General features: G+C 39.1%; 1 protein-coding gene across 1 annotated transcript in view; it reads right to left on the reverse strand.

The window, feature by feature from the left end:
* ST8SIA1 (ST8 alpha-N-acetyl-neuraminide alpha-2,8-sialyltransferase 1) overlaps positions 1-27,440 on the reverse strand; it is a 144,382-nt gene that overhangs the window by 58,709 nt on the left and 58,233 nt on the right. The gene's annotated exons all lie outside the window — the stretch shown is intronic.

A 27,440-nucleotide genomic window follows, 5' to 3' on the forward strand; every position in this document is an offset into this window, starting at 1 on the left:
CACACAGGAGGAAAAGGGCAAATTTCTGCCAAGCCAACTCAGGGAAAGCTTTCTCACTCGAGATGAATCTTAAAGGATGAACAGGATTTTGCCAGGCAGAGAAGCAGTATAAACAAAGGCATAAAGTATGCTGAAAGTAAATGCTGTGTTTATGAGAAAATGTACACTCTGGGTGGGTCTGTCTAGAACTTGGGAGGCGCTAAGGGGCAAGGGACTTGTGCAAACCAGACAGCATGTGACTTTCTTTCTGCAAACATTGAACTGAACTGCAAAGAAAATGTCCAGTGTACCTGAGTGTTCCCTGAAGTGCTATTTATAGTACCAGGGACTATCAAAACCTAGCAATAGCCCCTGGAAGTGAAATGCGTCATTCAGTGTCTTTTAGCTGGGTCAGCAAGAACCACGAAGTACAGAATCTCCTGCTTGCTGAAACAATACTTATTGGTTGCAGTTCTTTGGAGGAAGAACTTACATCTATAGAACTGGTACATAAAATAACCATTCTGATATTAAGTAGGCCATTCTGCATGAATTTGAAGCAAATATGAATTATACCAGAAGAATAAATGAAATACATGAATATATACTCTAAGAGCTTCACATAGGCCCAAAGTAATTAAACCAGAAAAATAAAATTCCAAGAGTCTGTGTGATCACTAGGAGCTGAGGTTGGCACTTAATGCAGCACAAGAAAAAATTTTACTTCCTCTATTTCTAGTATGTGAAAGGAACAGCCAGTGCTATGAAAATATAGTTGATAAAGATACAGTATTTAAATGGTAAGGTCTAAGCATTTGCCCACAGACAATTAAGAATTCCCTGCATGACTACAACAGAGAACAGTCTAGTGAACTCCAGAGCGGGATACAGAGAAGAAAGACAGGCAAAGGCCAGCACTCTAACACGTCCAGATTGATCCAGGGTTATATGTGGCATTTTCCTCAGTCAGTCCTAAGGAGGGTTTGAAGTCATTAGAAATACATTGGTTAGATCTACCGAAACAAGGCAGAGGATCATAGGAGAAGAGAGGAAAAAATGAAACAAGATGAAATCAGAGAAGGAGACAAACCATAAGAGATTCTTAATCTTAGGAAAAAACTGAGGGTTGCTGGAGGGGAAAGGGGTGGCGGGATGTGGGAACAGGGTGATGGACATTGGGGAGGGTATGTGTTATAATGAGCACTGGGTATTATATAAGACTGATGAATCACAGACCTGTACCCCTGAAACATAATACGTTATATATTAATTAATTGAATTTAAATTAAAAAAGAAAATATATTTATATATAAAAAAATAAAAGTGCAAAAAAAAAGAAATACATTGGTTAGATCTATGTTAGATGCAGATTTAAGTTTATATGCTCAAATTAGCTATTCATTTATTCCACAAGTATTTACTGAGTGCCTACTATGTTCCAGGCACTGTTCTGGGTGACAGGGACATATGTAATAATCCCTGTTCCTATGGAGCTTACATTCTCATGAGTAAAGACAAATGAGTGGAATGAACAGTATGTCAGATGGCAATATGGGCTGTGCAGAGAAACAAATCACTGGCATGAAACAATCAGGAAATGGCTTTTGAAGAACTGCAATTCAAATAGGGTGGCTGGGGAAGACCTCAAAGGAGACATGCGAGCAAATCCTTGAAAATGAGGTGGTGGGCATTATGGACATCCAGGGGGAACTGCTGTTGCTGACCTTGAGGAAGGAACATTCATGGGGTACAAAAGGAAGAGCAAAGACCCCATTGTGTCTGGAGATGAGTAAGCAGGGGATTGACAAGTAGAAGAGAAAATCAGAGTTAACTGGTGGAGAGACCGGAGAACAAATTCTGTAGGGCCTTGAAGGGTATGATAAAGACTTTGGGTTTTGTTCCAAGGTGAACATCAAGTCAAGGTAGGGAGAGCAAAGGAGTGACGTTATGCCATATTTTGGAACAACCACTCTGTCTCTGTGTGAACAGGCTACAAGATGTCATGGGTAGAAAGAAAGGAACCAGTCAGGAGTCTCCTGTAACAGTGGACTAGAGATTCTGGTGGCTTGGATGAGGGTGATGGCAGTGGGGATGGTGAGAAGTGAGCAGATTCTGGAGAAATTTTGAAGGAAAGCTGACAGGATTTGCTGAGGTAATGGAAATAGAGTAAGAGAAAAAAGAGGAATTAAGAATGATGCCAAGGGTTTTGGCTAAAACAGCTGTAAAGATGGACCTGCCATTTACTGAGGTATAGATTACAGAGGAGCAGGTTTTGGGGAAAATGATTTGGAGTTCAATTTTAAATATGTCATGTGTGACATCTCCTTTAGACATTTAAATGGCAGTGTCAAGGAGGCAACTGAAATATGAGAATACATCCAGGGAACTGGTCTTTCCTGGAGAAAGCTGGGAGTGATCAGCATACAGTAGGGAACTAAAGTTAGGAGACTAGATGGTGAATGGGTGTAGACGGAAAAGAGAAGAGGTCAAAGACTTGAATCCTGGGACACTCCAACAAGAAGTCAGGACACTAAGGAGACTAAGGAGTGGCCAATAAAATGGCAGAAAAAAAAAAACAACAGGAAAGTGTGTCTGGGAAGACAAGCTAAAAAAAAAAAGGTTTCTCAAAAAAGAAGGGGAAAAATGGTAGCAAATGCAATAGATTTGCAATAATAAAGAGATTAATAAATAAAGTAAATAATAGCTAAAAATTGCCCCCTGGATTTAACAACGTGAAGGTCACTTGGTAACCTTAACAAGGATAGATTTGGTTCACAGTGTAGACAGAAGCCTGATCTGAGTGGCGCCTGAGTGGCTCAGTTGTTAAGCATCTGCCTTTGGCTCAGGTCATGATCCCAGGGTCCTAGGATCGAGTCCCACATCAGGCTCCCTGCTCAGCGGGAAGCCTGCTTCTCGCTCTCCCGCTCCCCCTGCTTGTGTTCCCTCTGTCGTTGTGTCTCTGTCAAATAAATAAATAAAATCTTAAAAAAAAAAAAAAAGAAGAAGCCTGATCTGAGCTCAGTGAGTTATACATGTTTATTTGCATATCTATTTTTATATAGTTATTTTAAGAGTGTGGGCTCATTCATCCTCAACTAATATTTAGTTTGCCGTGGGGCACCTGGGTGGCTCAGTCAGTTAAGCATAGGACTCTTGATATCATCTCAGGTCACGATCTCAGGGTTGTGAAATCAAGCCCTGCACTGGCCTCTGTGCTGGGCATGAAGCCTGCTTGGGATTCTCCCTCTCTCTCTACCTCCCCCCCAAATAATAAAATAATAATAATAATTAATAATAACAATAACAATAATAATAATATTTAGTTTGCCTTGTAAAAGCCAACTTAAACCCTCCCTCATTGTTGTCAGAGTTCTTGAGGGGTGCCTGGGTAGCTCAGTTGGTTAAGCATCCAACTCTTGGTTTCGGCTCAGGTCATGATTCTAAAATCATTGAGATTGAGCCCCGTGTTGGGCTCCATGTTCAGCAGGGAGTCTACTTGAGAATTCTCTCCCTCTTCCTGTGCCCCTCCCCCACTAAAATAAATAAATCTAAAAAAAAGAGAAAAGAAAAAAAAGAGTTCTTGAACCAGACTGACTAGCAACCCCAGGCTTCCAGGTAAGAATCTGGGCACAGAAGCAGCATATCTGGGAAAGGGCAGAAGTAGCAGCAGCAACATAAAGCCAGGTGTCTCCAGGGGCGCTGGGGTGGCTTGGTCGGTTGGCCAATGGGCTCTAGATTTTGGCCCAGGTCATGATCTCAGGTTGTGGAATCAAGCCCAGTGTCAGGCTCTGTGCTCAGCAGAGAGTCTGCTTGAGATTTTCTCCCTCCCCATCTCCTTCTGCCCCTCCCTCCACTCATGTGCAGTCTCTCCCTATATATAATAAATAAACAAATCTTTAAAAAAAAAAAAAAAGCTGGTGCCTCCTACCTCCTAACTTCCAGGTTGTAGGACTGTGGGACTACAGGGCAGGCTGTCCAACCCCTCAGTGTTCCATTTCTTGTCTCCAAAGAGGGCTAATATCACAGGATTATATGAGATATTGTACATACATCTCCTTGAGCTCCTGGTACGGTGTTCCTTCCCTTCTTCTTTCTTCCTTCCCTTCTTCTTTCATCCCTTTCCTCCTTCTAGCACAGTTTACTGACTTGTTCAAGCCACAAAATACTGAGATTCCAGGGGCTTGGGGAAACATGATAATAGAGTGATTTGTCTAACTCTACCTTAACAATTGTAAAATGTAACTATTATATTCATATACTATAAAATTTTTTTTTAAAAGCTCTTGAACTAAAGGCCAGGGATGGGGGGAGCCATTTCTTTTTTTCTGTTAATATTTGCTTGCTACTTCTCCATTTGGTCAACTGCTGGCCCTCACACAAGCAATTTCATTTCAATAAATATTTCTCAAGTGCCTACATACACACTCTTCTGGGCACAATAACAGCTCACCAAAGCTTTACAGAGAGGAAAAACTTAACCGAGAAAGCACTGTGGAATTTTAACTAATTGATATAATACTGTCATTGTGCTATTTTAAATACAGAATATCTCAGCTTGGCAATGATCAGTGCCAACCAGAATATGTGAATGCAACGTTCTCCTTCTGGGGTACAGTACCTAGAAAGAACTTTTGGTCATCTGTTTCCACATGAATATTACTATTTTGGCAAAGACTATTTTTTTATTAAGGCATTGCATCCTTTCTTTTCAAATGTATCTCCTTGTACCCCTGCCAGAAAATGTCTACTGGGTCTGAGAATATAGTATACTATAAAACTCCTCCTGCTAACCTTAAAAAATACTACTCTATGTCCATCAGTATATGAATGGATAAAGAAGTCATGGTATACACACACACACACACACACATATACCTATACATACACACACAACATAATATTACTCAGCCATAAAAAAAAAAAGAATAAGATCTTGTCATTTGTGACATGGATGGACCTAAAGGGTATTATGCTAAGTGAAAATAAGTTAGACAGAGAAAGACAAATACCATATGATTTCATTTATACGTGGAATCTAAAAAACAAAACAAATGAATAAACAAACAAAAAGCAAAAACAGATCCATAAATACAGAGAACAAACTGATGGTTGCCAGAGGGAAGGAAGCTGGGAGAATAAGCAAAATGGGTAAAGGGGATTGGGAGATACAGGCTCCCAGTAATGGAATGATCAAGTTATGGGAATAAAAGGTACAAGATAGGGAATATAATCAATGGTATTGTAATAGCATTATATAGGGACAGACAGATGGTAGCTACACTTGTGGTGAGCATATAGCATAATGGATGGATTTGTGGAATCACTATGTTATACACCTAAAACTAATGTAACACTGTGTGTCAACCGTACTTCAATTAAAAAAAAAACAAACAACAAAAAAATATTCTCTAAATGAAAGAATGAATTAGGCAGATCAACCATATGGATGAGCTCAAAATATTGCTGGACCACTAATTCACCTGATGGATCTTTGTCCAAATTTTTTTGCCTATCACTGTCCCATCTATTAATGGCCATCTTCTTAATGACTATATTATATTAACCATCTGGAATTCATATTCTGGATTGCCAGTCCCCTCAAACTCTCAGTGCCTCACAGGAAGTCAGGCATGATAATAACTATCCCATCTGTCTTCCAGTATGATTAGGAGAATTAAAATAAGGTGAGGCATTGAACATCATCAGAAACTCTGAAGTCCTATATATGGCATTAGTACATTACTATATACTAAAAAATTTAATTCTCTAGGAAAAAATGTATCTGTATATTGCTAGACTACTATAATATGTAGTTTATCTTTGGGTGAGATACTTTCAACTTCAAAGAATTATATTGGTCTTGAACAAAATATTTTTTATCATTGGCCTTTGAGGATATATCAACTACTTCTATGAATCAATGAATTTAATGAATTTTTTTTAAAGATTTTATTTATTTATTTGAGAGAGAGCATAAGAGGGAGTAGGGTCAGAGGGAGAAGCAGATTCCCTGCTAAGCAGGGAGCCTGATGCGGGACTCAATCCCAGGACTTGGGGATCATGACCTGAGCCAAAGGCAGTCGCTTAACCAACTGAGCCAGCCAGGCACCCGAATTTAATGAATTTTTAAATGTACATTTTTTGTGTGTGAATCATTGCAAGGAGCCTATCTTTTTTGCTCAACACTCTATATCCCAAGTAAGCACAGAGCAGATAATCGACTATTTGTTTAATATGTTAATTATTTAATCAGATTTTTGTTGAACATCTAATCTGTTTTCACCGGTACCTTACCTAAAGTGGAATTTTTTTTTTTTTTTAAGATTTTATTTATTTATGTGACAGAGAGAGAGAGAGAGCGAGAGCGAGAGCAGGAACACAAGCATGGAGAGTGGGAGAGGGAGAAGCAGGCTTCCCGCCGAACAGGGAGCCTGATGTGGGGCTCGTGATCGAGCAGACACTTAACGACTGAGCTACCCAGGCACCCCTAAAGTGGAATTTTCTTCGTGTCACAATGGATATATAATTTAATCTCCAAACTGCAAGAACAGACATGAGCCCTGCCACTCTCTAAATAAGAGCCAATGAATAAAGCCATCGCCAATTTTGTTTTTTGAGTTATCCCTTATCCTTATCATGGCCCATGGCCTACATTGCTTGGGTCTCTTCTTAAATAGCCTGATGTCCAACTTACCTTTTCACTCAACAACTATTTGTTGAGCACCTCTGATGGACCAGAAGCTGCTGTGTATACTGAGAATATGCTGGTGAACAAAATAGACATGTACCCCATTCATGGAGCTAACATGTTAACAGGAAAAACAGAATTTAATAAATACAATAGGAAAGTACAGAGTGCTATAGTTATAGGACATCTTTATGAGGAAGTGACCCTGAGACCTGAGATCTCAAGTTTTTAGGCATAAGAAAAGTAGTTGAGATTTCTGGTCCATCAAATAATCTTAAGAAAGTTGAAAGAAAAAAAAGGACAAAAATTAGGGTCTTTAATGTTTTATGGCATAAATGAAGGTGAAGAGACTTATTACAGGCTAGAAGACATTTTCAGAAGCAAATTACAAATACCACCTGATAAATTATTCCTGGCTTACAATATGACTTCTGGAAGAATGCTATTAAAATCTGAAGAATTTAAGCCATGTTTTTTGTGCCTTATGTAAATAGCTCTAGAGCATCCCAGAATGGTTTTTTAATTAAGTGAATGAAGCATTATTTACCAAAGTCATTTCCAAAGCAAGATGCCTCACTTCTTCCTCTTCATGTGCAATCACACAAGACAACAAAGCACTAAGGGCCAGTGACTTCAATTACTAACATGAGGACACTCTGTGCCTACTCATCTTCTATCCCATAGACATAACTAGATGTCCTGAATGATAATTACACTATCTCTACGAGGAAGTGAGTTAACCACCGTCAATCACTAACCCTTTTAGAGTCTGAGCTTGTCCTGCGGGGAGGGGAGGAGGCACATGGAGAAAAGAAAAACTGTTAACCACTTAGCAGATAGAGAACTGGATTAAACAATGCTGCAGTAACTATTTTTACAGGAATACACAACACTTTAGTAAAAACACCTCTGATACAAATTAATTTACAATAGTCTTTGAGGCATGTCTACAATGTAAAAAATTAGCATCATGCATTGATGTGAAATAAAAATTGAAGAATAAAAAATGTTCTATAGAACCACTATAGGGCAAAACCAGATATTGGGGGCAGGCTATAATGTCCCTACATCCAAGTTATAAAAAAAAAACTAACCTTATATCTAGGCTTCTACTAGGAGTACCAGGAAGCCAAAAAGTTTAAAATCCCAGAGGTGACCCACTTGGATTCTGTGAAAATGAGTAAAGGAAAACCTCATTCAAAATGGAGTTGAGAAGTCCTGAAGAAGGAGCTCTCAAGCCTGTACCACTACTTGCAGCATACTTTACCTACCTGAGCAGGAGGAAGCTTATTTTCCTACCCCAGCAGGAGGAAAAAGAAGATTTTGTCCTAGCCCAGCAACAGCCCAGACAATGAGAAGTTACCACAAACCTGAACTCTTGCTTTCCTCCAATGAACTTTCATTCAGAACCACCCCTCTCAACTCCTTCCTCTCCTCTCTAAAAGCAAACCCCCCTCTCCTTTGTTCTCCAGACTTGTCTAGGGTTGATTACAGTTTGCATGTCCCAAATTGCAAGTGCTCTGCTATTCCTAAATAAACTCATTTTCCTGGTAAAATAATTGGCTACTTTATTTTTAAGGTTGACAATTCTATCCATAGTGGAGCTCGGCCAGAAACAATCTAAGCTCTGAACAAACAAGAGGAGGCTCTGCAGTGCCCAGACACGAGAATTGAGTAATAGATTGAATCAGATTAAGCAAACTAATGGCCAATGAAATATCTTTAATTTCAAGAATTTATCTAAGCAACAAAGTAGTATTTTTAAATACTCTCTTGCTTTTGAAGACGGCAACAAAATAGTCCACTGTTTTAAACTTAAGATACCTCAGATATATCAGATAAAAAAGATAAACTCAGCGTTAATGACAACAATCATAACTCTCACTGCTTCAATGTAAGTTTCCAGATGCACCAAATAACTTTTGCATCTACCTTGCTCTAGATTCTTCTTTCTCTAGCCTCCTTCTACCACTTCTGTTCCTGTTTCACCTGTAACCTACATTCCTTGCTTGGTTGTTTTCATATTGGGGGGTGAGAGGAGAGGAAAGGGAGAATGCCATAAATATTTCTAAATAAGTATTATTTTATAACTAAAAAAATAAGTGAAGCTATCAAGCTAAATTTTCCTTATTTTGTTACACGTGGAACTTTATGCTGATACTCTTTTAGCTAAAAAAGTTGGACTTTTATTTTCACGCTTCACAATTCAAAGGAAAACTCTTTGTTTGTCTGTTTGTTTGTTTTGCCCGACTACCCCCTCCAAACACTTCTCTTTGATAGGAAGGGGAACAAGTCTTCCATGTCATGCAGTTGTGTTTTAAAGCTAGAAATATTACCAGACCACTCAGTATTCAGAACACTACCAAGTGCCATTATTAAGAAGAGGAATCACTATCAATGTTAGATGTGGGTCTCAAATCTTAACAGAAAAGCAGAGCTTTTGATTTGCAACCCTTGAAGTGGCTTGAAAGGCTGTTGCTATATGCCAGCGACTATTACTCATTATGTCAAAACATATGCTTGCCCTTATTGATGAAAATCTCAAGTTTTTGTCCATAGGAATATGAACTTGTACTTCTAATTATAGTCCAACCCATTCATTTCTATGTACCCTCACCCACATATCCACATGGACTCCCACACATAATTATGCTTCACCCACACACATAATTTAATTTCTCACCCATATGTTAATTATATCCTCGACTGAGGCATCTAAATACACCCCCTGTCTTACATCTAATTACAGCCCCCCTCTTATGAATGTAATTACACCATTCAGCCACCCATCTAATTATGCCCTCCTTGACATATTTAATTGCACTGTCCGCTCAAGGACCTAACTACATTCTAACCAGTGCATCAATTAAGCCCCCAACCCTCCAACAATATTCTTCAGATGCACATCTCTTTATCTCTGTACCCCACTTTCTTATTTCAACTAAGGACTGACAACTTCCCCCAAGCAAATTCCTAGTAAGTATGGCATCCAGCTAACAGGCAAAATAATGACAAGATGCAGCTGAATCAAAAGCAGCTTTGGTCCTTTCTGGTAAATAAGCAAATATGTATTTGCTTTTTCAGTCATTTAACTAGCCCCTTGGAAATCCAAATTAAAATTTCTGCTATTTTCTTACTTTGCATGTGTAAGCATTTTTATGATGAAAATATCTAGTAATTAGTTAATTTATTTCAGAGACTAATGCTTCTCATTATAGATACTTAATTATTGAACCCTTAAAAAACATTACCCACAACTTTTCCTGGGGATATATAAGTACTAATTATAGAATATTTGCACATCCATACCATTCAAAGACCTTTCATTGTCCTTCAATTATATGAAAGTGAATTTCCAGAAAGCTGATGCTAAGATTTGTATTCCCCATTCCACTAATAAAATTGTGATTTAAAAAAGATAAACTCAGTGTTAATATTCTTTCTACACAGGATGCATCTCTGGAAATTGAATAATGTGATATATTTATGTGTTGGGTACTATTTCTCCATTAAAATGTTTGATTCAATCCATTATAAAAAATAATACATAAGCATTCCAAGGAGTATTACGTATTTTTCACATATAATCTATAGTTGGGACACAACCCCTAGAAGCCAAATATTACATCAGTTCATGGGACCATTAAGCAGATTCATTAAATGTTTCATAATCAATTCCCAGTTAACTGAAATTTGTTACTGACATTGTTTCTGACCCATGAATGCCAAAGCAGCAAGGAAGGCCCGTACCTCTACTTTAGGCCAGAGGTTGGCCGCAGTTCTCAAACAGGGGAGATTTTTCATGGTGGAAAGGAAAGGACTACGAAGGGTATGCACAACATTTCAAAGGTAGCCTCCAGTGATTCTTAGTAGTAGAGCACAAAATGGCGGCGGCAGCAGCAGGAACCTAGTTCATGCCATTCATTGCTAGACTGCATTCTCAACTCCTGAGGTAGAAGTACCACCGCAAGAATCTTACTCTGCAAATACAGTACATCTTCCTATTGAGAAGCATCGCCCTCAAGCCCTGCCTGACCATATCTGAGTCCTGACTTAACGTTTCTTCTATGACCACTGGTGACTTATTTAACCTCAGTGCCTTAGTGTTCTCATTTGTACCCACCTCAGACAGTTGTGAGGCTTAAATGAGCTCCATCTGGCACTAAGTAAGTGATCAATACTGTTACCATATTTTTAACGGACCGATATTTTCTCAGGAACACGGCTTAGAAATCTTGGGAGTCATTTTCTCTCAGTATCACCCTATCACCTACCTCTGCAGAGGTTCTTCTACTCTCCTCTTTCCATCCTCATTGCAAATTTTTTTTAAAGATTTATTTTCTTTGAGAGAGAGACTGAGAGAGAGCATGTGCACATGGGGGCAGAGGCAGACTCCCTACTGAGGGCAGAGCCCAAGGGAGGGCTCAATCCCATGACCCATGAGATCATGACCCATGATAGCATGACCTGAGCCAAAACCAAGAGTCAGAAGCCTAACCCACTGAGCCACCCTGGCGCCTCACCTCATTGCAAAAATTTTGTAACGGCTTACTACTATTGTCGGATTCTAGTTCTTGTCCACCATCTATCCTTCACTCTCATGTACTAGTTTTTCTTCCAAAACAAAAGTGATGCTATCACAGGTGTTTGCATATGTCCAAACACATAAAATTATGCACATTCAATATGCACAGTTCTTTCTATATTGCTTATCCCTCAATAAATCTTTAAATAAACAAAATCTAGTGCAAGTCACTCCCCTACAAAGAACGTACAAAATGTACCATTTTTGCCCCACCATCCATAGACAAAAACATTTGAGATCTTCATTGAGGCACTCAGAACCCAACACCCCAAACTCCTTGTTCTTTCTTGTTTCACACCACATCACCTAGGCTCACACTCCATATTCCCTCCACACCATTTTATTTACTGTGCTTCTCCTCCAAAATAGCCTGAATTTCTTGTCTCCCTACATTTGTTGAGGCTGCTACAATGCCTCCTCCCCTACCTCCCCCCACTCTCCCTACCCTATTATCTACCTACCAAGTCATTTTTCACCCTTAAGAACCATGAAGTGTCTGCAGGTATTATGTCCAATAAGATCTTCTACAAGTTCAAGGGTTGCTCAAAAACTGAAACAGATCAGAGGAACATAAGAATTCATTTATGCTCAATGAGTCATGAGAATTATGTGTTAAAGCTGTGCATAGCAGCTTGTAAATATATGTGAAATTGAATCAAATCATTTCTTCAGTACTTCAGAGACTTTCAAACTTATTATTGTTGATGTTCTTTTGTTTCACAATGGAAGTCTTCTGTTGTTTTTCAAATAAGATTTATGCAGAAAATCTCCATTAAAAAACAAAAATAGAAAAACAAAAGAGAAGATGCTGTTTGAGGTGCAGGTGGGCACCTCTCTTGGTGCCTCTTATTTCTGAAAGTGACACTTAGACACGCCAAGGAAATTGATGGTACAGAAAACTACTAATCTAATCAAACTCCCCCCTCACCTGGAAATTAAGAACTACAAATATCAAGCACATTTCAGTTAAAGATATTTGGCAGGTATTTATTGGGTTCCAAACAACCATATACTAGGCCTTTTATGAAGTACTGGGGCAAAACCCCTGACCTCCAGCTTAATGTTTGTTGCACTAAAATGTGGAGTAAATTAAGACATCTATTTTGTTTTCAACCATAAAGAGTGTGCAATTACTCAGTAATGCAGCAGACTATTAAACTGTTAATCCAATTTAACTGACTGAGCACCTTAACAACAGTACCAGGATCAATTGCTGGCTAATTAACTATTAAATTATTAATTTCTTAAAAAAGCAAACCTAGTATTGTCTCATATATAACTATTCCATGACAAAATGAAGAAATCAAGCAGAGAATATTTTCTTTGAGAATAACTGGCTCCTTCTGCTTTCTCCCCACCCCACCCCCCTTTATAAAAAAGTATCTGTTGGGGCACCTGGGTGGCTCAGTCAGTTAAGTGACTAACTCTTGATTTATGCACAGGTCATGATCTCAGGGTGGTAAGATCAAGCCTACGTTGGGCTCTCTCTCTGCCCCTTCCCTCATCCCTGCCCATGTGTGCACTCTGTCTCTGTCTCTGTCTCCCTCAAAAACAAAAAGTATCTGTCATTCTTTCTTGTGAGAAAAAGGAAAAGAATTTGTTCCTAGAGCATTCCTCTCTTCCCTGCATTGCTCCCTCAATCATCTCCCAGGACTTGCACATATAAGCCTCGAATCAGCTGAATTTTATAGTCTCTAAATTCTCCACTCACACTCTTATCTCTGCTTATTTTACCCTATCTGCTTGAGTCATCTTTTCCCCTTTTTTTATCATGTGGCCCACATATAACAGAATCACCCTAAAATGCGTAGAAAAGATACATATTCTTGGTCCCACTTCAGCTCTGGGTAGAGTTGGAGAAGCTGAAGTTCCCCTACACAATTCATGTGAACAATGAAGTCTGTAACCCACCACATCCTACCAACTCTCAAATACAACCTAATGTCTTCCTTCTCCAGAACTTTCCCTGACCAACCTTATCTTCAGGGATCAGCATCCACAGTCCTACCCACTGTCACAAAAAGAACCCTACAGCAATGTCACTCCCTTTAACTGACACTCTAGACACTTAGCATTTAGTACTATCTGCTAGCCATTTTATGTATACACTCATCCCCCACAAGTGGAGAATAAGTTGCTCAAAGGTATAAATCATGTCTTGTAAATCTGAACCTCTGACATTATATAGTGGCCATAGTAAGTACAAAGATGTTTTGATTAATTGATTGATCCAGAAATGCCAGGAATATAAGCAAATGAAGCAAATCTGTTAACAATTTCAGACCACTGGTGTAAAGGTTAAGGATACACATCTGAGCTAACACAGTCTAGCACACAGGAGTTCCAAAATCAAATGCCTACAGAATCCAGGCAAGGAGCATAAGAGAAGTTGATGGAAGGCAATAGGGAATGCTAAGGACTGTGGTAAACAAAGGATACATGACAAAACCAAAAAGATCAGGAACTCCTCAGACCCTGTTGATGGGCATAGGACCCAGTGCTGCCAGATATTCTAATTTTTTATCCAAGTGCTACTAAATTCTATGTGAAATCTCCTAGTTTTTAATGTTGGCAATATATTTTAAATAATTTTTTTGATTGTAAAGGCTGAATAAAATACATTTGAGAGCCACACTTGGCTTGCTTGTACCCAGTTTGCATTTTAAACTCTAGAACCCAGGCAGGGTCTTAGGCATCTTATATTTATTCAGGATGGGAGGTTAAAGAGAAGTATAAATCTTATTCAGAAAAATATATGTTTTAAGAAACTTTTAGCCAAAGATGGGGAAAGATTCTCTTCTTGCCAGGCCCAAAATGAAATAATAGGTCTTTTTTTAAGGCAGTTTGTGAAAATTCATGATTCTAAGACACAGAAGACAGACCACAGGATTTTTGAAGTCTCCCTAATCTCAGTTCAAAATAACATTAAGAGATAGTCAGATATTACCCACAGTGATTTCTCAGCCCTTGATGACTGAGACCTCTCATCCTAAACAGTTGTTTGTTACTTTCTAACCAAAATGGGATCATCTTACTCATACGGTTTAACATGATATTATGGACATCTTTCCATCATTATTTTAATACCAGTGTACTATTTCACTGGATAGGTGATTCAAAATTTAACCAATTCCTTACTGTGTATATTTTAGGTTGTTCCCAATTTGTCACTATGTTAAACAATGCTGCTATAAACATCTTTGAATTGTGGCAAATCCAGGAAGGTGAATAGGGAAGGAAGGACCAACCCACTCTATTTTTCCCTTTGGACAAAAATAAAGCTTGCTTAATTTTATTAAAGCACTGTGCAAGAGCCTCTTCAAGACCACCTCTCCGGCGCCTGGGTAGCTCAGTCGGTTAAGCATCTGCCTTTGGCTCAGGTTATGATCCCAGGATCCTGGTATCGAGTCCTACGTCGGGCTCCCTGCTTAGTGGGGAGTCTGCTTCTCCTTCTGCCCCTCCCCCACCTTGTGCTCTCCCTCACTCACTCTCTCTCTCAAAAAAAAAAAAAAAAAAAAAAAGACCACCTCTCAACAAGATTGCTGTCCCTAACCCATCCACATAGGCTTCCTCATGCTGTCACTGACCCGACACATGTAATCTTGAGCATTTGTCCAGTTACATCCTTAAAATAAATCCTTAGATGTGGAATTGCTGGGTCAGATAATAAGCACATATTTAAGGCCTCTGATCTACATTGCTGAATTACCTACCAGAAAACTGTACCAGGTTCACTGGCACCTCTTGTGCCTGAGAGCACCTATGTCTCAACCTCCCTATCCAGCGACCTTGAAACAACTTGGGTCCTATCAATAAAAGCAGCTGAGTACACATTCATCCATTTCCATAAGAAAAACACAATGGGAATCTCCGTATGTACTATGCCAGCTATTTCAGACATACCAGGGGAGAAACTTCATAGTGCTGTAATCATTCTATGATGTATTACTTAATCTGAGAGGAAAGGCAATGCGGCTTAAGTGGGTAAATTCAGAGTTTGGTTCAACAGGTCTGAGTGCAAATTCTGACTCAGTTTGGAATCTCAGCTTGGAACTAGTTGCTAGCTGGGAGATCTGAACGGGTCACTTAACATGTCTCAGCTTCAGTTTCTACATGTAAAATGGAAACAATAAAATAAACCTTATATGATAATACATATAAAACACATAGCAAAAAGCCTGGCACATTGTAAGTTCTTGGCAAACTACAGCTTTAGAGTGTACCCACAAAACCTTATCAAATTACCAAAATATAATGAACCCACTCTTTAATATTTTATTTTCTCTAATATATTTGATTTTCATTAATATTGCTTAAACATTTTATCTATAATGTTACATATTTAGAGACTGAATTAAACTTTATTATTTCTAATTTAAAATAAAAATGTTTTCTTAAAATCCACCTGTGAGTGAAATCATATGGTATTTGTCTTTCTCTGACTGACTTATTTCGCATAGCATAATAGTTTTAAGCAGTTTATATTTATTGCTTTATTTGTATGTGTGCTTATCATAGGATAATAATTAGTGAATTAAAACATCTTCAAAAGGTCATTAAAATATCTTTTTTCCTTTGACAAAAGAGGCAGGAATATGCAATGGAAAAAAGACAGTCTCTTCAACAAACAGTGCTGGAAAACGGACAGCTACATGCAAAAGAATGAAACTGGACCATTTTCTTACACCATACACAAAAATAAACTCAAAATGGATTAAGGACCTAAATGTGAGACCTGAAACCATAAAAATCCTAAAAGAGAGGAGAGGCAGTAATTTCTCTGACATCAACCATAGCAACATTTCTCTAAATATGTCTCCTGAGGCAAGGGAAATAAAAGCAAAAATAAACTATTGGGACTACATCAAAATAAAAAGCTTCTGCACAGTGAAGGGAACACTCAACAAAACTAAGATAATCCACTGAATAGAAGATATTTGCAAATGACATATCCAATAAAGGGTCAGTATCCAAAATATGTAAAGAACTTGTATACAACTCAACACCAAAAAACAAATACTACAATTGAAAAATGGGCAGAAGACATGAATAGACGTATTTCCAAAGAAGACATACAGCTGGCTAACAGACACATGAAAGATGCTCATCATCACTCATTATCAGGGAAATGCAAATCACAACTACAATGAGATATCACCTTATACCTGTCAGAATGACTAAAATCAAAAACACAAGAAACAACAAATGTTGACAAGGATGTGGAGAAAATGGAACCCTCATGCACTGTTGGTGGGAATGCAAACTGGTGCAGCCTCATTGGAAAACAGTATGGAGGGTCCTCAAAAACATAAAAATAGAACTACCTTAAATCCAGTAATCCAACACTGGGTATTTACCAAAGAATACAAAAACACTAATTCAAAAGGATATATGCCTCCCTATATTTATTGTAGCATTGTTTACAGTAGCCAAATTATGGAAGCAGCCAAGTGTCCATCGATAGATGAATGGATAAAGAAGAGTGGTATATATACACAATGGAACGTTACTCAGCCATCAGAAAGAATGAAATCTTGCCATTTGCAACAACATGGATGGAGCTAGACAGTATAATGCTAAATGAAATGAGTTAGTCAGAGAAAGACAAATACCATATGATTTCACTCTTATGTGGAATTTAAGAAACAAACCAAAGAAACAAAGGAAAAAAAGTAAAAAAGACGGCGGTGTGCCGCAACCAGCTCCTGGACGGCTGGGAAGGCCAGTGGGAAAGGTGGCTCCCACCCCCACCACTGCTCTCTTCGGAGAGTGGGCCTACCCCCCGAGTGTTACAGGCCCCCATAGCAGCACTAGCCTTTAGCACTTGGTTTATTTATTTTTTTATATTAAAAAAAAAAGTAAAAAAGAAACAAACCAAAAAACAGACTTAACTCTAGAGAACAAACAGATGGTTACCAAAGGGGAGACAGGTGGAGGGATGGGTGAAATAAGTGAAGGGGGTTAAGAATACACTTCTCATGATGAGCACTGAGTAATGTATAGAATTGCTGAATCACTATATTGTACACCTGAAACTAATATAACACTGTATGTTAACTATACTGGAATTAGAATTAAAAACTTAATAAAAAAATTTTAAATATCTTTTTTTCAATTTATTTGGCCATATTCACTTGCATCCATTCTTCCTAGACACCCTGTCCCTCTTGGAATTTTGGTAGCCTTTCACATACTATCAGGTAAGTCCATGATGTCTACATTTCCCATGCATACAGAGATTTCCTTTTTCTTTTTTGCACTTACGAGTAGGATTGTTCTGACAGCAGTGGCTTTGATGGACCATTTGGCTCACATATGCCATAATTGACTGAGTGAGAAAAAAATGTACATTCACAGGGTGATTTTCGAGGTTAGAATGATTCCCTTTCAAGTGTACTAAACATAATGCCAAGCCCCAAGGAAGCACTGGCAATAGAAAGTTCGGGGTTGGCCAATCTAATCCTCAGCACTTCTCAAGCACATCTTAATTGAAGAACACTTTGCAGATGGAACAATAACAATACAGATTCCATATTTATATATATAACATAATACATCAAATCATTTGTCAGTCATCTTCTAAGTGCCCAGGTCGTGGAAATAGCTCTCAAGTCATGGAGGACATACGGTTAAGCATACAAATTATATACGCAGAGATTCTGCCACTTACTAACCATGTGACCTTAAGATGGTTAAGGAACCTTTGTTAGCCTCAGCTTTCTCTTCTTCTAAAATGAGGGTAAATAAAAGAAACTACCTCCATGGAGGCATTAAGAGAATTAAATAAGGGATAATTATAAAAAGTGCCAAGCCTGGCACTTAGAAATCACTCAGTAAATATTAGCTATTAATAACTTTAAAGTATGAAAGCTCCAATAACCATATTGCTCTGATCTCTTTCCTGGTTTTCTAGAATTTTTTCAGTGCCCTTTTCCCCACATCTGCCCCTCCTGTCTCCATTCACTATATACCCCCTCCACTGTTCTTCTTACAGCTGCTCTCAACCATCTGGAAACATGATTCACCAAGACTCCCATGGTATAATACAACCTAAAACACAAAATTTGTGTTTCCTTCAGGCACTCTCTTTTTAAGGACATGACATTATCTATGACATCTTGTTGCCACTATTTTTATTTAAATGATAATAATTTGCCTTTTACCAACAAAGTTTCCTAGCCCTTACTTTATCTACCTCACATCTTATAAATCGTTACCACTATTTATTTCCCTAAACATAAATCTTCATCTTCTAAATCTTTCCTTGCCTCTATTTGTTCATTATAGAAAAGGTCAGCAACAACATTATAAAATGCCTTAAGAATTTAGTGATTGTCACATTTACTTTTAATTTTTGACCTGTTCCATTCTTCCTTCTGAATACTGCACAGCATTTCACTCTTTCTGTTACAAGGCTATTTCCATGAAATGTGATTACAATGTAAAAAAAAAGAAGTTCTAGAGGATTAATTTATGTCCTTTACTAATTTCTAGAACAGTCACGAAGTTTTCAAGTCAAAGGATGATTGTTCCAACTGCCTACACTACAGAGTAATCTAGTGTCTATAATCTGGCTGAAATTTTTTTTCCTCTCTAAATTTCCAAGAGGTTAAAATATTATTACTGCCTCTGGCAAGAGGTTGTCTGGAAGCCATATTGATTGGCTTGTTTCCTAAACCTATTGGCTCACAGTGCTACAAAGACTAAAAAATGTTTTCCTTCAGTAGCTGAGCCAAGATAACTTGAAAACAAGCAGGGAAGCAGTATGTTAATTTAAAAGATGGTGGTATTATAATATCCATGATTTCAAAATACAAATCCCACACATTCATTTTGTGGGGAAATTGGTGCAGGAATATCTGATGGTTGAAAGACTGAGGAAAACAGAGAGCACCATGGTCTCAACACAGGGGCCTGGAGATTGGGGGCGCCAGCTCACGACAGGGAGGAGACCCAGGAGTCACCCCGCTCTTGGCTCCATCCCTGCTTCCGCCATTTATTTCTCATCAGACAGAGGGCAGAGACTGGCCAAGTTGACATCTCTGATAATGATTTTAAATCTTCAGAAAGAGCAGCAATTTCTCCAGTGTGGTGTCTCATAAGATTGATTTCACTGCAGTACCTCAGGCTGGTATTGATAAATAACCACACATGGGCAAAACATAGCTGCAGTGACAAAGGCGGCTCACTGTAACCCTATTTGACCGTCTCCACAGTCTTCTCTTAAGGCCCAGTCTGAGACAGTCCTTCTGTCTCAGGTTTCCCAAAACAGATTGCTTCCAATGTGGGGGTTTTCCCCTCCACTCCAAGTCTCTCTATATTTATACCAAAACGTAGGCTGTGGGGTCTACCAGAATTACAGCCCGTGATTTTATAGCAAAACCAAGCAGCCCCTTTCTTCCTTCCTTTCTCTCTCTTTCTTTCTTTCATTCATTCATTCATTCATTCCACTAAAATTTACTGAATCTCTGTATGTCCCAGGTATTAACCTCCCAGATTAAACACTGTTTCTGGGGAGCTTCCCAGCTAGTGAGAGAGAGAGAGAGAGAGAGAGAGACAGAACCTTGAATCAAATACTTAAACAATTGACTACAAAGTTGCAAATGAGAGGTACCTGGTGCTTGGGAGAAAGGCCCCTTGGAGGAAATGATACTCAAACAGGATCTAAGGGATTAACATAAGTGAACCAGGTAAAAGTAGACAAGAGTCTCCCAGAAAAAGAGACAGTGCGTTGAAAACCTCTAGAGAAAGAGAGTGTCTAGTGTTTCTGAGGAGGTGAAAGAAGACAAGTTAAGACACAGTGTAAAAGGTGAGAGGAACACTGTGGAATTGCATGCTGGAGCCATAGGCAGGGACCAGATAAGGAAGAGCCCTGTGGGCGGTAAAGAGCTAGTCTTATGCTGAAATCAAGGGGAAGCTAATCAAGGGTTTTAAGCAAAGTGACGGCATTATCTGATTTGCATTTTAAAATAATAACTCAGGCTATGGACCGGAGAAGAAGCCAGATTAGATACAAGAAGGCCAGTAAGAGACTATTGCAAAATTCCAAGCAAGAGATCATTGTCATCTGGAATAGGATGGTGGAGGCAATGGGGGAAAAAAAGAAATAGATATGAGAAAGAGAAAGAAATGACCTTCACAAACTTCAAAATGTCCTTCAGCTCTATTCAATAACAATTTCTTTTTTTTAAAAGATTTTATTTATTTATTTATTTATTAGAGACAGAGAGCGAGAGAGAACACAAGGAGGGGTGGGGGGGAGCGGGCAGGCAGAGGGAGAAGCAGGCTCCCCGCTGAGCAAGGAGTCTGATGCGGGACTCAATCCCAGGACCCTGGGACCATGACCTGAGCTGAAGGCAGACGCTTAACTGACTGAGCCACTGAGGCGTCCCTCAATAACAACTTCTTAATAATATATGTCTTCCTTATGATCCAGCAATTGCACTACTAGGTATTTACCCAAAGAATACAAAAATACTGATTTGAAGGGACACATGCACCCCAATGTTTAGAGCAGCATTATCAACAATAGCCAAACTACGGAAAGAGCCCAAATGTCCATCAACTGATGAATAAATAAGATGTGGTGTATGCGTGCGCGCACACACACACACACACACACACACACACACACACACTGGAATATTACTCAACCCTAAAAAAGAATGAAATCTTGCCATTTGCAACGACATGGATGGAGCTAGAGTGTATTATGCTAAGCAAAATAAGTCAGTTAGAGAAAGCACATGTGATTTCACTCATATGTGAAATTCAAGAAATGAAATGGATGAACATAGGTAAACAAGAAAAAAGAAAGGAAAACCATAAAACAGACTCTTAACTATAGAGAACAAACTGAGGGTTGCTGGAGGGAGGTGGGCAGGGGGATGGGTTAAATCGGTTATGGGGATTAAGAAGGGAACTTGTTGTGATGAGTACAGGGTGTTATATGATAAGTGATGAATCACTAAATTCTACTCCTGAAACTAATATTACACTACATGTTAACTAATTGGAATTTAAATAAAAACTTGAAACTACAATACATAAATAAATAAACCCTCATCAAAAAAATAAGTAAATAAAATAATAAAAAAATATATATGTTTTAAAAGTGAATAAGAATAGCAAAACAAAAGCAAAGTAACTACATATCCAGCCCCAAAGCTGTGGCTTAAAGTTGTATGACCTTGTCATCTCAAGATTAAGATGAAGTTCTGAGCACCAACAGGGTGACTGTGGACACACCATCTAACACTCTGCATTACTGCTATCACCAGACCCCCCTTCTTCTAATGCTGTTGTCTATGAGCAACTGATCCTGGGTCATTTTAGTGAGGAACACCTCCTTCCAAAAGAATTAGGCTGACGCATGTGATTGCAAAGGTTTTGAAAGATTAGACATCCTTTCTATTGCTCATTCAGCACATTTTCATTTACCACCTGCTATGCTATGTGCCAGGCACTGTTAAGGTTCTGCCCTCGAGGGGCTCATAGTCTGCTAAGCAGAAAGCATGTGAACAAATAATTGTTATTCAACAGTACAGTAACCCAGAGATATACAAATTATGGGGGTTAAAAAGAACAGATTTTAAATTACGATGGCAGGGTAATGGAGATTTAGGAGAGGGAACTGGGAAGGTTTTACAGACATAAAGATAGTGAACAGCAAGGCTGGGATCCCTGGAAAGAGGACAGCTCTTGTCCAACCATGAGCTGATTGATACATCCTCTTCTGGTCAAGCTATGTCATTCACCTTCATCTGCAAGGTTTGTCCCCTAGCTACCAGTCATGGCTACAGAGGACTTTCCATTACCCATAAACACTGAGCTGATAAATCAGGCCAAGACAAGGTTCTACTACTATCCTAGTACTATTATATCACATCAGTATTTGAATCACACGAGGGAAGGCGTTAGTGCATCTATTCCTAATTAGACAACTAAAAAGCCTGGCTCACTTTCAGGTTCCCTTTTCTAGAGTCTAGAACATCTAGAATTTCATCATTTCTAATCATAAAAAGGCACAGATTATCTGATGTATCAGATAACAGGGTATTTGCTAGCTGCTACTTATCCTTCTCCATGAGTTTTCTCCCGTAAAAACTGCTCTCACAAGCTTGGTGAGTGTGTTGTGTGGCCATTTCCTCTTGCTTCCATGGCGGGCAGTGAGGAGAGAAGTAAACAGATTCACATTTTATAATGACAATGTTGGCAGCAGGGTGAAGGATATTGCAGGGAGGCAAGTTCATAGTAGCGAAACTATTAGTTCTTGAATTAGTCCATCTAATGCTGATAATCGTTGAACTAACAGTGGCAGAGAAGTAAGAAAAATGGGGATAAATTCAAGAGATAATCACAAAATAAAACTGGATTTGGATAGTGGTTAGTATGGAGGATGGATTCAAACTTAAGACCCAGGTGTCCAGATTAAGTGATTGAATGGGTCATTACCTGGGACAGAGAATAGAGAAAAGAAGTAGGATGGGGAGCGCAGGAGCTGAATTCTGAACATGTGAAAGGTAGGGAACCTATGGGCCACTGAAGATAGTACCCAATGGGAGAAGGGACTGAGTCTGTTTTTACTCCATTTTACCATTATTTCCCCAGAAACTAGCACAGTATTTAGCACTCAGTAGTAGTTGCTCGGTAAATACCTGAAGGAATGGTTGAACATTTATTCTATATAGAATCATCAAAATTTTAGGAAAGCACAGTTTTGCTGGCAGCAGGGCATATTCACGTAGGTGGTAAGTCCAACAAATGTGAAAGGGAATTTCGGATGCTTCAAAGCCTTATTTTTACATTTAGTTTGAACTCTGACTTTATTTTGTAGATTCTTGATTTGTTCTAAATTTCATGGGTCATATAGAAGCACTATATTTTTTCCCGAGTCCACTAATGCACAAGCCTTTGGATTTAAAGAAATCTCCCAGTACTCCCCATCTCAGTCACCTAGAAGACCCGTGAACCATAGTCATTTCAGTTCTTGTTGACCTTCCGTGCTGCTGTCAAAGTCTATGTCAGGCTCCAAAAAAAGAAACAACTGGCAAATTTAAGTTATGGCTTCGGAATTAACAATACTTGGTGAATATAGGCTATTATCTGAACAGTTGATTAGACCCAAAATGTATATAAAATCAGAACCCTAGGAAAAGAAAATTTAAGCAAAATAATTAGATTATGTATATTTTACAAGCAGCTGTTAACCAGTGCTTTATTAGTAGCAGAACACCTCAGATAAAAAGATTATTGAATAAATTTGATTTGCAATTGCCTTTTTCTCAGCACCTTTTCTTTTTTCTTAGCAAAGAGCTAAAACTCTAAGGCTGGGTAGATAGAAAAAAAATAGCATTTAGGGGGGAAAAATCCTATGCATAAGAGTTTTCAGAATAGAGGCACGTGGGTGTCTCAGTCAGTTAAGCGTTCGACTCTTGATTTCGGCTCTGGTCATGATCTCAAGGTCGTGAGATCAAGCCCCACATGGGGCTCCATGCTCAGTGGGGAGTCTGCTTGAGATTCTCTCTCTCCCTCTCCCTCTTCCCTTCCCCTGCTCATGCATACTCTCTCTCTCTAAAATAAATAAATCTTTTTTTAAAAAAGGGGGGGTTTTCAGAATATAAAATGTTGGTTATCCCCCAAAAGCACACTGTTTCCTTTACGGTCAGCAGAAGTGACCCACACCCCCACCCTCTCACCACCTACATTTCTCCACCACGATTATCCTCTCACCTATTTTTCTGACAAGCTGCCAATACAATGTCTTAATTAACAATCCGCCTAGATTCTCTCCTTTACTTAGCTGCTGCTCCCTCCATTCTGTCAGTCTCCACAGAGCTAGGCATAGGAGAAAACCTTATGTTTCTGTCTGAAAAATTCTGCTTTATCAGGCTTCATTCTCAGCCTCTATATACATCCTAAACCCACATCTGGGGCCACTGCATATTCAGCCTGAGCCCAGGGAAATGTGGATCAATCCTGGCCGTTAGGGGAATGGTTTGGCGAGTGGTCAGCCACAGCTTTGGAAATCACCATCAAGTTATGCCTTCGGTCTTCTAGCCTGGACCCTGAGGTGTGGCTCTGGGGACTTGGCTTCCATCTTATTTTCAAAACACAGCCCCAGGGTGCCCTTCCAGATAATCAGTGCCCAGCTCACAAACAGTCTCAGAACTGTGCTTCAGCCTGTTCTCAAAAACAGTCCCTAATTACGAACCCAATGCTGGGGACCCCCACCTTGTTCCCTTGAGTTTCTGTCTTGACTAAATGATCCATTCCCAAGCCTCTAGAAGGGTGGGTCCTCTCTTCTTCTGGCCATTACCTCTTGGAAGCTGCCAGTTACTAAAATCTCCAGACTAGAGGGTGGGAACTTGAAGTCCGTTGCTATCCTCACCCCACCAATTCCCCCATCCTGTTGGGCAAGTCAACCCAGAAGTTCAGAACCCTACAGATCACAGGATATGACCAGTCAGGCCATGAGGGATGACAAGCATACTGTGCTATCTCCCGTGTGAAAATTACAGGCCAATTAGCAGAACAGAGAGTGAACTGATTTGAACAAATACAAACATTAAGAAAATGTTCTCTGTACTCACTAGTATCTTTTCATTCCCTGACCAAATTAATTAAGCCAGAGAAAGTCAGTGTTGATATGATACCTCTCTATAAGTTAATCAAATGCATCTTTATGCATTTAAGAGATGTCTAATATAGGGCACCTGGGTGGCTCAGTCAGTTAAGCGTCTGCCTTTGGCTCAGGTCATGATCCCGGGGTCCTGGGATCAAGTCCTGAGTCGGGCTCCCTGCTCAGCGGGGAGCCTGCTTCTCCCTCTCCCTCTGCCATTCCCCCTGCTTGTGCTCGCTCTCTCTCTGTCAAATAAGTAAATAAAATCTAAAAAAGATGTCTAATATAAGTAAGCAGTGCATATAAACATATCAATAGCAGAAATGAAACAGAGGCCTACTAGCATTCAAATGCTCAAAACTAAAGCAAAATCGGATGTAAATTCCCTTCTACAGCTAGGCCTTTGCCTATAAGAAGGACGAAGATGAAGAAACCAATTGGAAAAAAGAAAAACGAGGATATACAAGCTTTTTCTACAGGAAAACCCTGTCATGTCACCAAACCTAAGGAGAAAATGTTATATGGAACAATAACACCTCCTGAAAAAAGTTATCACTCCCATCAGACCTACTGAATGAGATTTGACTCAGTGGTAATTGGCATCATGCATCCTTTTCAATTGTTCCCAGGAAGCTAGAAGCCTGAGCCATAATCAATCTTTGTACTAAATTTTGCACACTGTCAAATATTTTAGAAAGGTTCTGCACCTTGACACAATGCACCTTACATTTAATTTTCACTTTGTTCTCAACCATAGAAAATCTGTGAATGTTCACTAGAGAAAGGTCTTAATTTGTAATTATTTCTACATTTGCAGAAGAAGGAAACCTAGAGTTTACCCTTCAGCTCCACTGTGGGGCAACTCCATGTACTACCTCACTTCTAATCCTTTGCTTTCCTTTCCTACGAAGGTAACAGATAGTTGGACGTCCTGTGACAATCCACTCTCCTCATCTCCTCAGTTACACAGCAATTTGAAGAATACTGGGTATGAATTCATTTAGATACACGATCTTAATTCACTAAAAATTAAATAACTTATCTCATACTGCACTTTCAGTTTATCATAATTATTATCCAACTATAATGACACAAAAGCACAACCGGTAGAGTCTATGACTACCTTCTATTTCCCTAAGTCCCCGACTCAACAGATTTATCTCTTCTTACTACTCACCGGACTGGAAAATTAACTTCACTCCTTTTCTAGTAGTGTTTTTTTTCCCCATTGGTTTCTAGTATTACCAAAATGCCAAAGAAATGCTTGCATGCCATAAAAGCTTTAGCAGATAATAACAGTAACAGTATTATATGTTTGTATAGCGCCTTCATTACAAAGCACTTTTACATCCATAATCTCATTTTAACTTGATTTCTCATAACACTGAAATATGAAGACCAGGTATTTTTAGTCCTGAACTGAATAAAATTCAGGCTGACAACAGGCACATGATTTGTCTGGAATCATAAATGTCATCATATGAAGGACAGGTCTAGAACCCAGATCTTTAAATTCCATTCCCTACACAGTTCTCTCATGTTGGCACTTGGCCAAGAGCAATAGAGTAAATGATCTGAAAATGATTCCTCTAATAAAGAAGCAATGTGCAAAGATTAACTTGCTTCCCTTTGAGAACCTGGATTTCTCTATTATAGATGCAACATTGTGATTTATAAGAAATATATATATATTTCATCATTCAGATGATCAAAAAACATTTCTCATATATTTTGGTCTTCATCCACAGTTCCTGGCTCACAGCTCCCAAAACCCTTGGAATCTCCTGAGAGATAAGAGCATTGGTAGCACCTGTTATCATAATATTTGGTCTCTTGCCCTCAGTTCCTGAAATCCCTTCAGAATTATAAAGATGAAATGGATATCTTGTTATTCATAACAAGCCTCTTTCCACAACAACGAGGTTTAATGAGGTGACTTTTGGAAAGCACCTAAGGGTGGCAGTGGTTGCCAGAGAACCAACCATGAACAGAGGACTGGAACTTTCAATCCCACCTCCTGATTTCTGGGGAGGGAAAGGGGCTAGAGGTTGGATCAATCACCAGTGGTCAATCATTTCATCATGCCTATGTACTGAAGCCTCCATAAAACCCTATAAGGATGGGGTTCAGAGAGCTTCCAGGTTGATGGACTTGAAGACTTCCAACTGCCACCATGAAGGGCCCCAAGCGTCACAAGAACAGCAGCTCCTTTGTCTGGGACATCGCCCTTCTTCATCTGGCAGCTGATTGTACCCTTTAATATCCTTTGTAGTAAATCGGTAATATAGTGAGTAAGCGGATTTTCTGAGTTCTGTGAGCTGTTCTAGCAAATTAATCAAACTCAGGGAGAGGTCATGGGAACCTCTGATCTGTAGCCATTCAGTCAGAAGCATAGGTAACAACTTGGACTTAGCAACTGGGGTCTGAAGTAGAGGGTGGTCTTGTGGGACTGAGACCTTTGTCTATGGAACGTGATGTTATCACTGGGTAGATAGTGTCAGAACTGAGTTGAATTGGAAGACACCCAGCTGGTGTCTGAGAATTGCTTGGTAATGTGGGAAGCCTCC

Source organism: Halichoerus grypus, chromosome 6 (assembly GCF_964656455.1).
Source record: "Halichoerus grypus chromosome 6, mHalGry1.hap1.1, whole genome shotgun sequence".
NCBI lineage: Eukaryota > Metazoa > Chordata > Mammalia > Carnivora > Phocidae > Halichoerus > Halichoerus grypus.